Source organism: Oculina patagonica, chromosome 11 (assembly GCF_052425735.1).
Source record: "Oculina patagonica isolate OP01 chromosome 11, crgOcupat, whole genome shotgun sequence".
Classification (NCBI taxonomy): Eukaryota; Metazoa; Cnidaria; class Anthozoa; order Scleractinia; family Oculinidae; genus Oculina; species Oculina patagonica.
This window is the reverse complement of record NC_135768.1, coordinates 10,550,476-10,563,489: the sequence shown is the minus strand read 5'-3', so window position 1 is coordinate 10,563,489 and position 13,014 is coordinate 10,550,476. Positions and strand designations below refer to the sequence as shown.

Genomic DNA, 13,014 nt, shown 5'->3' with positions numbered 1-13,014 from the left:
CTTCGGGTTGACAACGTACAGAAAAATATGCAAAACATCGTTGACAAGTTTTTTAAGCCTATTTGCATCAACAGTTAGTATGTGAAAAATTTAGCTTAAGATATTTCATGGACGATATATATCATCTGTCACCATTTCGCTTGGAAAGATAACTTGCTGGCCGTTTAATGGAGGTAAAAAACTATATAAATAATACACTTGCGACAGCAAAAAGGTGGCCGCGGCCGCTTAACAGAGGTGGCCGTTGAATAGAGGTATCAAATACAGTAGTTTAGTGACAAATAAATCGGGAATTTGGAAAGTGGCCGCTTAATGGAGGGTGTCCGCTTAATTGGTGGCCGCTTAATAGAGGTCGGACTGTATATGAAATATTAAAAAAGCCTCACACAAGATGGTGCCCTTATTAGCCATTGGACATTTTGGCCAGTTTCGTTGTACATAACAAATTTTACAATAACTGAGCGAATTCTTGCGCGCTGATTGGCTAATTTTCATTGTCAATAAGAGTACAGACGCATGAAACGCGTAGCTGACGCAATCAGCAAAGGTTTTGTCAAACTTTTCAGCACTGATTTAGCGCTGTATTCTTGATGAGGCGAGAATTATACCAATTTCAAGTAGAAGTATTCAATGAGGAAATCTTTTAAAATTTATCGGTTAAAACTTAAGAAACCAGTGCGACCTGAGAGCGAAGAGAACTGGATGTTTATTGAGGATTCAGACCGAAAATCGGTGGTGAGCGGGAATGTGTGCTGTCAATGAAATTAGAAAGCTGAACCACGTTTTAGCGGATTATTTTGTGAACACTTTTCAGTGGATTAAAGGTTAGTTAAACAATTCGAATTTTCTCGTGTATTTCTGGGGGTATTCTTACCAAACGTTTTATTTACGAGCCTGTGAGTGTGATTTCCCAAATTACAGCGACAAAATTTAGATTCTGCGGCCGTACGGCAATCGCATCTTCCCCGTAGATTTCTTTCCTTCGTTTTAAAATCAGATTTGGCTTTTTGATATTGTAAAAAACAAATTGACATCAGTTTCTTATGCGTCTGTCCTGTTATAACGTCATAACATTGTCAAAGTTTGTTGTAGATCCACTCGCCTAGCGCCTCGCCATTTATCAGTAGTCAGTTAAATTTAAGGCCGTTTGTCAGTTGTCAGTAAATTGACTGTTAATAATTAACCATGTAGCTTAATCAATTCCCTCTGACCTAAAATGAATGGCACATAAAGCAGAACCCCGCTCTACAGACACCCCCATGCATATTACGGACAGTTACGTTTGTCCCGACAAAAACCTCATACATTTTCTCTAAAATTAACCCTCTTATTACGGACAACCGTTAATACGGACAACGGACACTTCTCTGTGTCTGATTGACAAACTCTTATACATCGTTATCGTTACTCGAGAGTATAAGTGAATGAAGGTAAGGTTTCACTAGTTTTAACTTGTCAGAGTTACAGTTACAAAAGAAACCATAAAAAACGTTTTGTTGCTGTTAAAATAACTACTTTGTTCCTTGTATAAAGTAAAGTCGAGGACATTCTCAAATGATTCCACTGTCGAGTTTAAAGAAGTATAAGAAGGATGAACGTAAAGTTTCCCTAGTTCAAACTTGTTACAGTTACAGTTACAGGGCAAGTTACAGAAGAAACTAAACAAATTTGTGTTACCGTAAAAATGTCTGCTTTATTCTCCCTCTAGTGTCCTGCTGCTAATATCTAGCACAGAAGCGTGCATTTCAGACAAAAGTTTTACAACGGGGTTTATAGGATATTAATGACAATAAGGTCTTTTGTCAGTACGTTGTAAGTAAAACCCACTTCAAATGCCAGTTGCCAGTTAAATTTTAGGCTATTTGTCAGTTGTCAGTTAGCCCCATCCAGACCCTCTAGCAAGCGAGAAAGGGCGCGCGGGAAACCAGCCGCGAAAATAGCAGCCAAAATCGGCTGACCCGCGATCCCAAATAAAGTGGCGTAGCGGGGATGAATTCGCTCGGAAAAGCTTTTTCCTGGAGTGTTATTGTTCGATTTGTTCTTGAGCTCCGACTGAACATCAAATTGCATCATGGCTTTTATGGAGTCTCCCTCTTTTATTTTCGTTTTCGTCGGCGCGGTTTTATGTATAGCCTGTTCCAGGCTCTCGGTAGTTGGGGAAGAGCAAAAAACGCGGGCGAGCGAGGAAAAACGAAGGGGGGGGGGGGGGGGGGGGGAGTTTATTCCTCGCTCGCCCGCGTTTTTCGCTCACCCCAACTACCGAGAGCCTGGAACAGGCTAGGTTTTCTTAAGAAGTTTCGCCAAGTTGTGTTCTCCCTTTTCGAAGAACTCATAATATTTTTTTTACAGAGTCTTCACTGATAAAAATTCAGCATATATAAAAATACAACAGGCTAGGTTTTCTTAAGAAGTTTCGCCAAGTTGTGTTCTCCCTTTTCAAAGAACTCATAATATTTTTTTTACAGAGTCTTCACTGATAAAAATTCAGCATATATATAAATAAAAAATTCAAATCTACGGTGTAACTGGAGTCGCCGGATGAAGTTTACCGAGGAAATTGTACTGGGCGCCCCATGATTTATTGAGATAATAACACCTTTAGCCATCCTCTTCTCAAAAATATATTTTCCGCAATATCTCGCGATCATTTAACAATTTTACATTATTTTTCACCAAACTATAAGTCAGTGTTTTTTTTTTGTGTCATTTTTTTTTTTTTGCACAATTTGGCCTCTGAAGGTCTAAGATAACTTAAGCAAAATCACGAATTCAGTGAATACATATATTTCTTTTCCTCCAGCTTGCTAGAATCTTCAGTTTTACGTACATTGCTACCATTGGCAGACGTACTGTAGCCAAGACTACGTAGTATTTCCAGAAACGCACCACGATGTTGAATTCACCATTTATTCTCCCATATAATAATACGGAGTACAAGTGTGTAAACACACACAATATCCAAACAACTGATAACAACAGATGCTATAACTGATGAAACTGATAAACTGATGTAACTGATGAAAACTGATGTAACTGATGAAAACTGATGTAACTGATGAAAATTGATGTAACTGATGAAAATTGATGTCACTGATGAAAATTGATGATTCAACTGAAAAATAATATAAACAAAATATCTAAGTCCTAGATACCGCAAAAAGGTTACCGCAAAAATAGAGTAAACAAATCCGAAAAAGAGGTATAAGTAAATACTGTACTTACAATCTGTGTGGCAATGAGAAAACACAGGAATAACGATTCCAAACGAAACATAACGAAACACAAATCCAAAAGGCTTATCTTGACTACACGCGGAAAAACTAATGCATGCAAAATCCTACAAAAAATATTTAAATACCACCAAAAGGTTACATAATCCCCAATGGAATTACGTAATAAGTTTCTAGGCGCTACATTTCCGGCCCCTGAACTTATAATTAAGTTCACTTAAGTAATTATCAATACGCGACTAGACTACTATAAAAGAAGTCAATACAACACGTTCTTTAAATAAGGCTATTAGTGTTCAAAGTTCAAATATGACGCACTTAAGCAGTTCATATATAACTCCATTGGTAATTCAATTGGTCTTCCAACTTGTTCACAGTTTTATGTAGAAGGTAATTTCTCCTGTTCGAGGAAACACAGCTTGCTTATCGGCCTCGTCAGGGTAGAGGATTTGGTCGTCACTTTGGCTGATCATATCAGTCCGTCTCTTCCTGGATGGACTTCTACAATACGCCCCAAAGGCCACTTGCAACGATGAACTCTCTCGTCGGCAACAAGAACTAGGTCCCCCACAGCAAGGTTACGACTCGGTTTTCTCCACTTCTGACGTTCTTGTAAAGTCGGCAGATATTCCGACAGCCATCTCTTCCAAAATACATCCGCAAGGTACTGAATATGTCTCCAATGACGCTGAAAATACAAATCATCTTTCACAAAAACGCCTGGCGACACATTCATATTGGATCGGAGAAGCAACAAGTGGTTGGGGGTCAAAGGTTCCAAATCAAGTGGACTATCATTGACTGGAGTCAACGGACGACTGTTCAATATTCCTTGGACTTCAGTTAGTAGGGTTCGCAAAGCTTCTCCGGAAACCAATTGTTCCCTCAATAGAACTCTCAGAATCTTTCTCACCGAACGGATTACCCGTTCCCAGACTCCTCCCATATGTGAAGCTCCAGGAGGATTGAACTTCCACTCGATGTTCTTCTGGTGTAGAAAACTTTCAATCTTCTGCTGATTCCAGTTGTCAATTGCTTCGCGCAGCTCTCTTTCACCGCCACTCAAGTTGGTTCCATTGTCACTTCTTATCACCTTCGGCTTTCCTCTTAGGTTGATAAATCTGCGAAGTGCATTTATAAATGAATCTGTTTCAAGAGACTCGGCCACTTCAATGTGGGTAGCTCGCATAGTTAAACATGAGAAAATGCATCCGTAATGCTTGACTGTACTTCTGCCTCGCTTTACGTACATGGGACCAAAGAAGTCAACACCAACGTACGAAAATGGTGGTTCCCCAGGAATCAATCGATCATCAGGTAAATCTGCCATCATTTGCTGACCTCGAAGAGCGTTCTGCTTTCGACACGTTAAACAGCTTCCAAGCACTTTACGAACAGCGGTCCGTCCTTTGACAATCCAAAACTTCTGTCTCAAACATGTCAACACGTATTCCTGACCTAGATGGCCCACGAACTCGTGAACATCCATGATAATCAGCTTGGTAACGTGATGGTCTTTAGGTAACAGCAACGGATGCTTTATCTGATAATCCAACGTTGAATTCTCAAGTCTGCCACCAACTCTTAGGGCACCTTCTTGGTCCAATAGTGGTCTTAATTTGTAAATGGAACCAAACGATCCGATGTCTTTCAATCTTTGTTTCTCAGGCTCTTCATAACTAACACGTTGGAGGGCCTTTATCACCGGTAAGAAGGACGATCTCTGCACATACTTTATGATTTGATCCTCTGCAGATCGCAGTTCTTGAATTGAGAGACTTCTACAAGGCAATGGGTCATCAAAGCTTTCCTGCAAGCACCTCTTTTTCCTTAAAAATTCTCCAAATCGTAGAAGCCAAGCAACACCTCTCTTGAGCTTGTACCATAAGGAATACCGCTGGATCATTAGGTCTAATGGATGTGGCACTTTCATCTGGGTCACGTGATTAACTTGGACTTGCCTTTTAACTTCTGGATCTTCGTCAGAAATGCTGGGCAATGAATCTCTACATATAGGCCATGACGTTTCTCTCTCCCACAGGAATTCAGGGCCTCTAAACCATCTTTCTTTGCGAAGAAGTTCTTCCGCCGTCAATCCTCGACTGACATCGTCTGCAGGGTTGATTTTGGTTGGCACGTATTTCCACTGAGAAGGTTTCGAGCCATCGTGTATGACGGCCAATCGGTTAGCTACAAACGTGTGGAATCGTCTGTCTTCATTCTTGATATACTGCAGAACAGATGTGGAATCTGTCCAAAACATTGATTCATCAATCTTTAACTCGAGCTCTTCACGCAGCGTCTGATCCAGTTTCACAGCTAAGACTGCAGCAGACAACTCTAATCTGGGTATGGTCATCTGTTTAACGTGAGCTAGGCGAGATTTTCCAACAAGGAAACTGCAATGAATCTGGCCTTCTTCATTGACAAGTCTCACATACGAAACTGTGCCGTAGGCAATCTGAGAGGCGTCTGCGAAGTGATGAAGCTCGACAGTGTTTATCCTTCCAAAGTCCGTCGACTTTAAACATCTTGGTAAGGCAACTCTTGAGAGTAAAGGTAAATCTGAAAGCCACGTTTGCCACCGCTGAGATTCTTCGTCACTAATTTCTTCATCCCAACCGAGCTTTTGCTTACAAAGATCTTGTAGTAGCTTCTTCGCTGGTAAGACGATTGGAGATACCATCCCAAGTGGGTCGTAAATGGAGCTGGTCACAGAAAGAATTCCTCTACGTGTGAAAGGTTTGGTCTTTGGAACTACCTTGAAGGTGAGCATATCTGATTCCATATTCCAGTGAATACCAAGGGTTCTTTCAATGGGAAGTGCATCAGCATTCAAGTCCAAGTCCACAAGCGAACGAGCTATGTCCGAAGTGGGAATAGTTTCTAGCACCTCCTTATTATTGCACGACCATTTGGTTAGGCGAAATCCACCTCTCACCAGCAATTGGCTCAAATCTTCTCTTAATCTAATGGCTACTTCCGTTGATGGCACAGATTTCAGACAATCGTCCACATAAAAGTTCCTTAACACTGTATCGATTACTTCAGGGGGAAATTCCCTTGTATTGTCTTGAGCAGTCCTAAGTAGACCAAAACTTGCACAACTGGGCGAGGAAGTGCTTCCAAACAAATGTACTACCATTCTGTACTCGACAGGTTGCTTAGACAAGTCATCTTCTGGCCACCATAAGAACCTCAAGGCATCAAAATCATTCGGATCAAGTTTACTTGGTGGAACATAGCTTCGATGTCTGAAGACAGGGCAATTGACTCTTGACGGAATCTGACCAGGACACCAAATAAATTGTTGGTCAAGTCTGGGCCATGCAATAGCTGGTCGTTAAGCGACGTTCCTCGATATCGTGCTGCACAGTCAAATACCACTCTCAACTTCTCTGGCTTTGAGGGTGGAAGACGGCATGGTGAGGTAGATACCAAAGAGGTTTGTCATCTGCACTAAGTTCATCTTTAGGTACTCGTTGAGCATATCCCTTTGTAATGTAGTCGTTAATAGTGCCTTTGTACCTTCCAAAGAACTCTTGGTCACGAAGAAATTTCTTCTTTAACAAATACAGCCTCTGCACAGCAAGAGCACGACTATAAGGCAAGTAAGGGGGATGTTGCCTCCAAGGAAGCGCTATCTGATAATGGCCAGAAACCTTCTTCACTGATCCTTCCATTATCCTCAGTGCTCGCTCATCTTCCACTGACATGGCTACTTTGGAACTTGCGATGGTATCAGTAAACTCAGTTTTCCAAAAGTTCTCCACTTGTTGCAAGAGGATTTCGTCTTCATCTCTTTGCTCTGCCAAGCGTACGAAATTCACATTGAAGCTGTGTTCATCTTCAATCTTCTCAATTGGACCTACGATTGTCCAGCCTAGTATCGATCGAATGGCTACGGGATCTCCTTTACCACCTCGTCTCTCCTCTAGAACCCAAAAGGCGTCTGGTACATTACATCCAATGATCAACCTGACTTCCTTACTGTCAATCTCTGGCAGGTAAATGTCACTGAGATGTGGCCATTGGTCAGCATCCTGTTCTCTTGGAATACTTTGCTCAGAAATGTTGAGTCGGTCGACAGTCCAAACCTTTGGTATTTCCAAACTCGATTGGCTATTAATCGAGTCGATAGTCAGCTTGACTTCCAGGCCAGATTTGGAACTTTCCTTTTTCTCTTGAGTCGTTAGGAAGAAATTTCTCTGGACGCCACTAATTCCTAACTCATGAATTAACTTCTCATCACAAAGTGACACATCGGAACCACTGTCCAGAAGCGCACACGTTTCCACCACTTGTCCCAGCTGGTTTCCACGTACTCTTACAGGAACGATTCGCAAGCGTACTTTTCCTCCCGTTCTAATAGCATGACTGTCTGGTTTACGAACACCGGCCCCAATTGAGTGATTCTGACTGACGTGATCTGCATTGCCACTTCCCCGAGGATGGCTGCTGGAGCTAGTTTCGTTATCTTCGTGTGTTTCACGAGTTTCCAGTCTTGCAGGCGACGTTTGATCCGGTGGGTGGATAATAGTCATGTGTTTTCTATTACAGCCCTCAACGTAACAGCTACTCTTCTGGATACATCCTTTAGCCAAGTGTCCTACTTTGAAGCAGTTGTCACAGAGTTTGGCATCTCGAATTATCTTCATTCGATCCTCATAAGACTTTCTTTTGAATTGTTCACAGTTCCAGAGCTGATATATTCCATCACACACCAGGCATTTAACGTACACATTCCTGCGTCTCGAAGTAGGTTGACGATTCTCACTCACTCCATTTGGTACAGGGGAACTAGATCTTTCAAAGTCTCCATGAGCTGCATGAGTTGTGCCCATTGTACTAGGAGTAACCGTCTTCTTATTAGGCCTATCCTTCTTGCCTGTGTCCTTGTCACTGTTGAGCGCACCACCAAAGACCGGATTGTTGGCAGCTCGAGCTTTATCAGAGACGAACCTTGAAATATGATGAATCCTCGGACGCTGTCCAGACTCTTGAATGCTGTCAGAAACTTCTAACCACTTAGTTTTCGGATGAAAGGGGAGACGATCAATTATGCTTCTCAGATTATCGGCACTGTTTATTTCATCCAAGTATCCGATAGAATGTAACACATTTTGGCAGTCCTTTAACTGATCTGCAAAGGCCAGCAAACCTTTCTGATCATTGGGCTTGACAGGTGGACCACGGGTTACTTGGTTCAAGTGAGCTGTGGAGATCTTAAATGGATGGCCAAAACGGTCCTTTAACAGTTTTCGAGCTTCCTGGTATCCAAGCACAGGATCCATAGTTACACAACTTTTAAAAGCGTCTCTAGCAGCTCCAGTGCAGTATTGGAGAAGAAATGTCATCTTTTCACCTTCATCGGTAGAATTTTTCTCAATGTTGTTATCAAACGATCGAATGAAGCTCCAAAATTCAAGTGGATTGCCATTAAATTTATTGAGTTCAGGCTTGGGTAGAGCAAATCCTTGTTTAATGGTTGAGGCCATGGATTGAAACGTGTGCTGCTGAAGTTGTATCAGTTGCTGCTGCTGTTGAAATAATTGTTTAAAACTTCCTTCAGATGAAGAAATGTCTCTGTCCGGATCAGTAATTTTCCTCTCAGATTTTTCGATCCATTCTGGAGCAGCAGGATTCAAAGGAACAGACACAGGGGCAGGCTTCTTCTCTCGCTGGACCGAAGCTAAGTCTTCTGAAGAATGAATTGCAGCAGGTGGCTTAATCGTTTTCTTTTCAGCAATAGATGAATGTTCTTCAAAGTTCTTGGTCTTCGAAGACGTGGCACTCGGAGCTTGTTCTTCCTGAATTCGAACGCCTTTTCCGTCATCTTCAGCTTCCAAAATTTGAGCCTTAAGCGAAGCTCGTTCGATGTCATTCTCCGCGTCCAATAGCTCTTGTTGTCGAAGAAGGGAGTCGCATTTTTCCTGCAGTTCGATTCGCTTCTTGAGCTGCTTTAACCTTAACTCGGCAACCGCTTTCTCGGCTTTAGCTTCTTTAATTTTTACACTTATGCGGGAACTTGTTCTTGAGCCAGAACGACGACTGCTTTTCGAAGAAGAAGAGGGGTCCTGCTGACTAACGGAATCGTTTGGATGGACATCGTAAGCCACAACTTGTGCATTGAGCTGATCGCCTTCCATCCACGCTTTAACTCGCCGATGGAATTCATACTTCTCACGAAATCGATTTTCGTATTCCAAAGTCGCTTTCTCAATCTCTCGACGATCTTCGAGGGCTTGCATATACGCATTATGCGCGCGTTCGTAATTAGCGAATGCTGCATAACAAACCTTGAGCTTATTGTTAACAAGTTCCATGTTCGCCTTGTCCAACATCAAGACTTCTGTTTCATCGTAAAGTTTAGTTAGATATTCCTGATATCCAGCACGAGATCGTTTTAAACTTTTCTTGGTTTTCGCGGAAAGGGCATTAACGCTACCACCACGAGCGCCATAGTCGGAACTATCGATAGGCATTGCCGCATCAATGCTATCAACTTCTATGCCATCGCCGATATCGGGAAAGAAATCACCAGATTCCGCCATAATCATCCAAAACAACGCAAGACAGATTTTGAATGAAATGTAGCCAAGACTACGTAGCATTTCCAGAAACGCACCACGATGTTGAATTCACCATTTATTCTCCCATATAATAATACGGAGTACAAGTGTGTAAACACACACAATATCCAAACAACTGATAACAACAGATGCTAACTGATGAAACTGATAAACTGATGTAACTGATGAAAACGGATGTAACTGATGAAAATTGATGTAACTGATGAAAATTGATGATTCAACTGAAAAATAATATAAACAAAATATCTAAGTCCTAGATACTGCAAAAAGGTTACCGCAAAAATACAGTAAACAAATCCGAAAAAGAGGTATAAGTAAATACTGTACTTACAATCTGTGTGGCAATGAGGAAACACAGGAATAACGAATTCAAACGAAACACAACGAAACACAAATCCAAAAGGCTTATCTTGACTACACGCGGAAAAACTAATGCATGCAAAATCCTACAAAAAATATTTAAATACCACCAAAAAGTTACATAATCCCCAATGGAATTACGTAATAAGTTTCTAGAAGCTACACGTACAATCATATACGTGTCGGCCACGAAACACGTTTTGTCCATCGTCTTTTGTAGTTTTATTTTCCAAGGCCCGCAATCGCCTCCTATAATGCACTTTACGGGAAGGATTGCGTAAAGATACCAAAACTTTAGCGTATGGTTAGGAGCCTAGGTGCGAGATAAATCCCCCATATTCTCACATCAGGTAGAGCGCAGCACAGGACACAAAGGAGTCTTAAATTATAGTTGACGGTAATTCCAGCAAAATTCACGGTGGAATTGCGGCGAAAATCAATCTTGTTGTCTATACAATTGTACCCTGCTGGCAGAGTCGCTTCGATCTTTCCTAGGTACATGTTGATTCAAACCAGTGTACGTGACTTGTAGCAAGATTGCATCCGTATTCAGTCCCTAACCTGTTGAACACTTCATCTTCATTAACCTGGCGGGGCCCGGTTCATAATCTGAGCGGGGTTTTGTTTTTTGTCGGTAAATCGTTCCATATGCAGGTCACGGTCACGCAAACACTTTTCTCTCTGTTTTTTTTGTAGTGTGAAGTGTATGTTTGACATTCGAGCGTTTGACTCTTAGCGAGCACTGAATGTTCTCATTGCGAAACCGAAAAATGTTTTGACATGTCCAAGCTATTTATAAATGAAACCATTACCCACGGTACCCAGCAGGCGTCTCCTTAATCACGCAAGTTTTGATGTTTTCCAGCAATCGCTTGCTTGTAGGTAAAAATAATTCACCGGTGTTATTTTTGTGTTATTCAAGCATTTTGCTCGGAGCGAGTACAAGCCGTACATTATTTTACCCGGAACGTGCTGAATATTGCAAAACAACGACTTGTTTAACATGAACACTCTGCTCTCTGTTTAGAGTGAAATGTATATTTTGTGTCATTCGAGTGTTTTACCAGAAGAAAGGACTGAGTAATCACAAAACGAAACCAAAGGCCGCTTGGACATGTCCAAGCTGTTTAAAACTACGTCACTGCGTCCATGCCACGATCGCTCGCCCATAGGCGTACGGGCACCTTCGGACCTGGGGGGGCGGAGACCTAATTGCCCGAAAAATAAAATGACATGCATTGAAAGCCGAATAAAAAGGCATTTTAAATGGATAACGAAACGTACATTAAAATAGTTGTGTACAAACCTCAACTTGCCTGCTTGCTTTAAGGAAACGATCGTGTTCTTTTATTAATTTCGTGGTGTTGCCCGAAGATGTCAATGCACTGTATCTTTTTTCTTCGGAAATATAATTATTATTTATCCACTCCTGAGTTCAGCAAAAATTAACGTATTTTCGGGCAGCCAATTTACATTCCCTCACTTGAAAGATATGTAAAGGCGTGCATGTCAGGTAAATGGGTTAAAACATTGCGTTAAAAGTTTTGAGCTAGGTCTTACAACTTAACATTTGAGTCAAAGCACTAGTTTGTTTCAAGGTCTTAGGCTGGATTCACCGTGCGCAAACGGTCGAGCTACGGAGAATCCTTACTTCTGGTTACCCTCGCCAATTTCCTTCTTACTTCAAAATGATTGTAACTGAATCAAACTGTGGAGTAACACAAAATTTGCGAGGAAAATCGAACGAGATTATGGCAATTGACATGAGAAATCAGTTAGACTTTTGAACCACAAAGTTATATTTCCAATACTTTTTTTCTGTTGATGTAATTCGTTTTGAACGTCCTGTTGAGATTTGTCGGCTTGTTTTCTATTTTTTCTCTGGGCTTGTTGCCCGAATTCCAAGCATTTTGCCCGAAAAATTTCGGCACTGGGGGGGCTGCAGCCCCCCTCGCCCCCCCCCCCCCCCGGCCTCGTACGCCTATGCGCTCGCCTGTAGCTATAGATAGTCATTCACCTATTTTGAAAGTATTTACGAATACTCTGCACTCTGTTTGTGTGAAATATTTATTTTTGTGTTATTCAGACGTTTGGAGCGTGTACAAGTTGTACAATTTACCCGGAACGTGTTGAATATTGCAAAACAGGGACTTGTTTTCTGAGTATTTCAATTTTGTTTTGAGTTTATTTTGGGAATCGAAACGTAAATTGCAAGCTCAGCAAGAATGTGTCAAGGCACGGATCTTCCAAAAGCTCGCGATCGTTGGTAGACGCTAAACGGAGAAATACAACGGGATGGCCTTAGTATACTCTTTATTTTGGTGTGAAATGGACTTCTTTTTAATGCCATTCATAAACTGCTTTGGGTTTATTTTATTGAACATTCGGAACAAAATATTTGCATGCATGAGCAGGCATTTATCCGGCGGTGAAGATAATTCGTGTCATGCACACTCCGTGACTCACACAAACACGACTTGTGTGTTTCTCAAGTGACTACTTTTCTAAAGATGTTTTACTGTGCAACGCCGTGCCTTTTTAGCCAAAGAACTGAAAGAGGTGGTCAAACATTAACCGCACGGTTATAAACTGCTTGCAGATTCTTGTTATTTATTACCGAGCTTAAAATTTACCATCCATTTATTTTTGACCGCTTTAGCCGTCAGGATCAGTTTGCCGTCTATATTTTCCGTTTTAACTTAGTTACTGATCCAGGTCTTCAATAGATACGGAACCACTTATCGGTTTGTCGCTGTGATATTTCAGTATTTTATTACCGGGGCACAAGCACCGGTCATAAAATGCTGTCCGTTCCTTTCGTTTTTTCAACG

General features: G+C 41.5%; 1 protein-coding gene across 1 annotated transcript in view; it reads right to left on the bottom strand.

Annotated features, from left to right (window-relative positions):
- LOC144630246 (uncharacterized) overlaps nucleotides 1-13,014 on the bottom strand; it is a 148,550-nt gene that overhangs the window by 109,191 nt on the left and 26,345 nt on the right. The gene's annotated exons all lie outside the window — the stretch shown is intronic.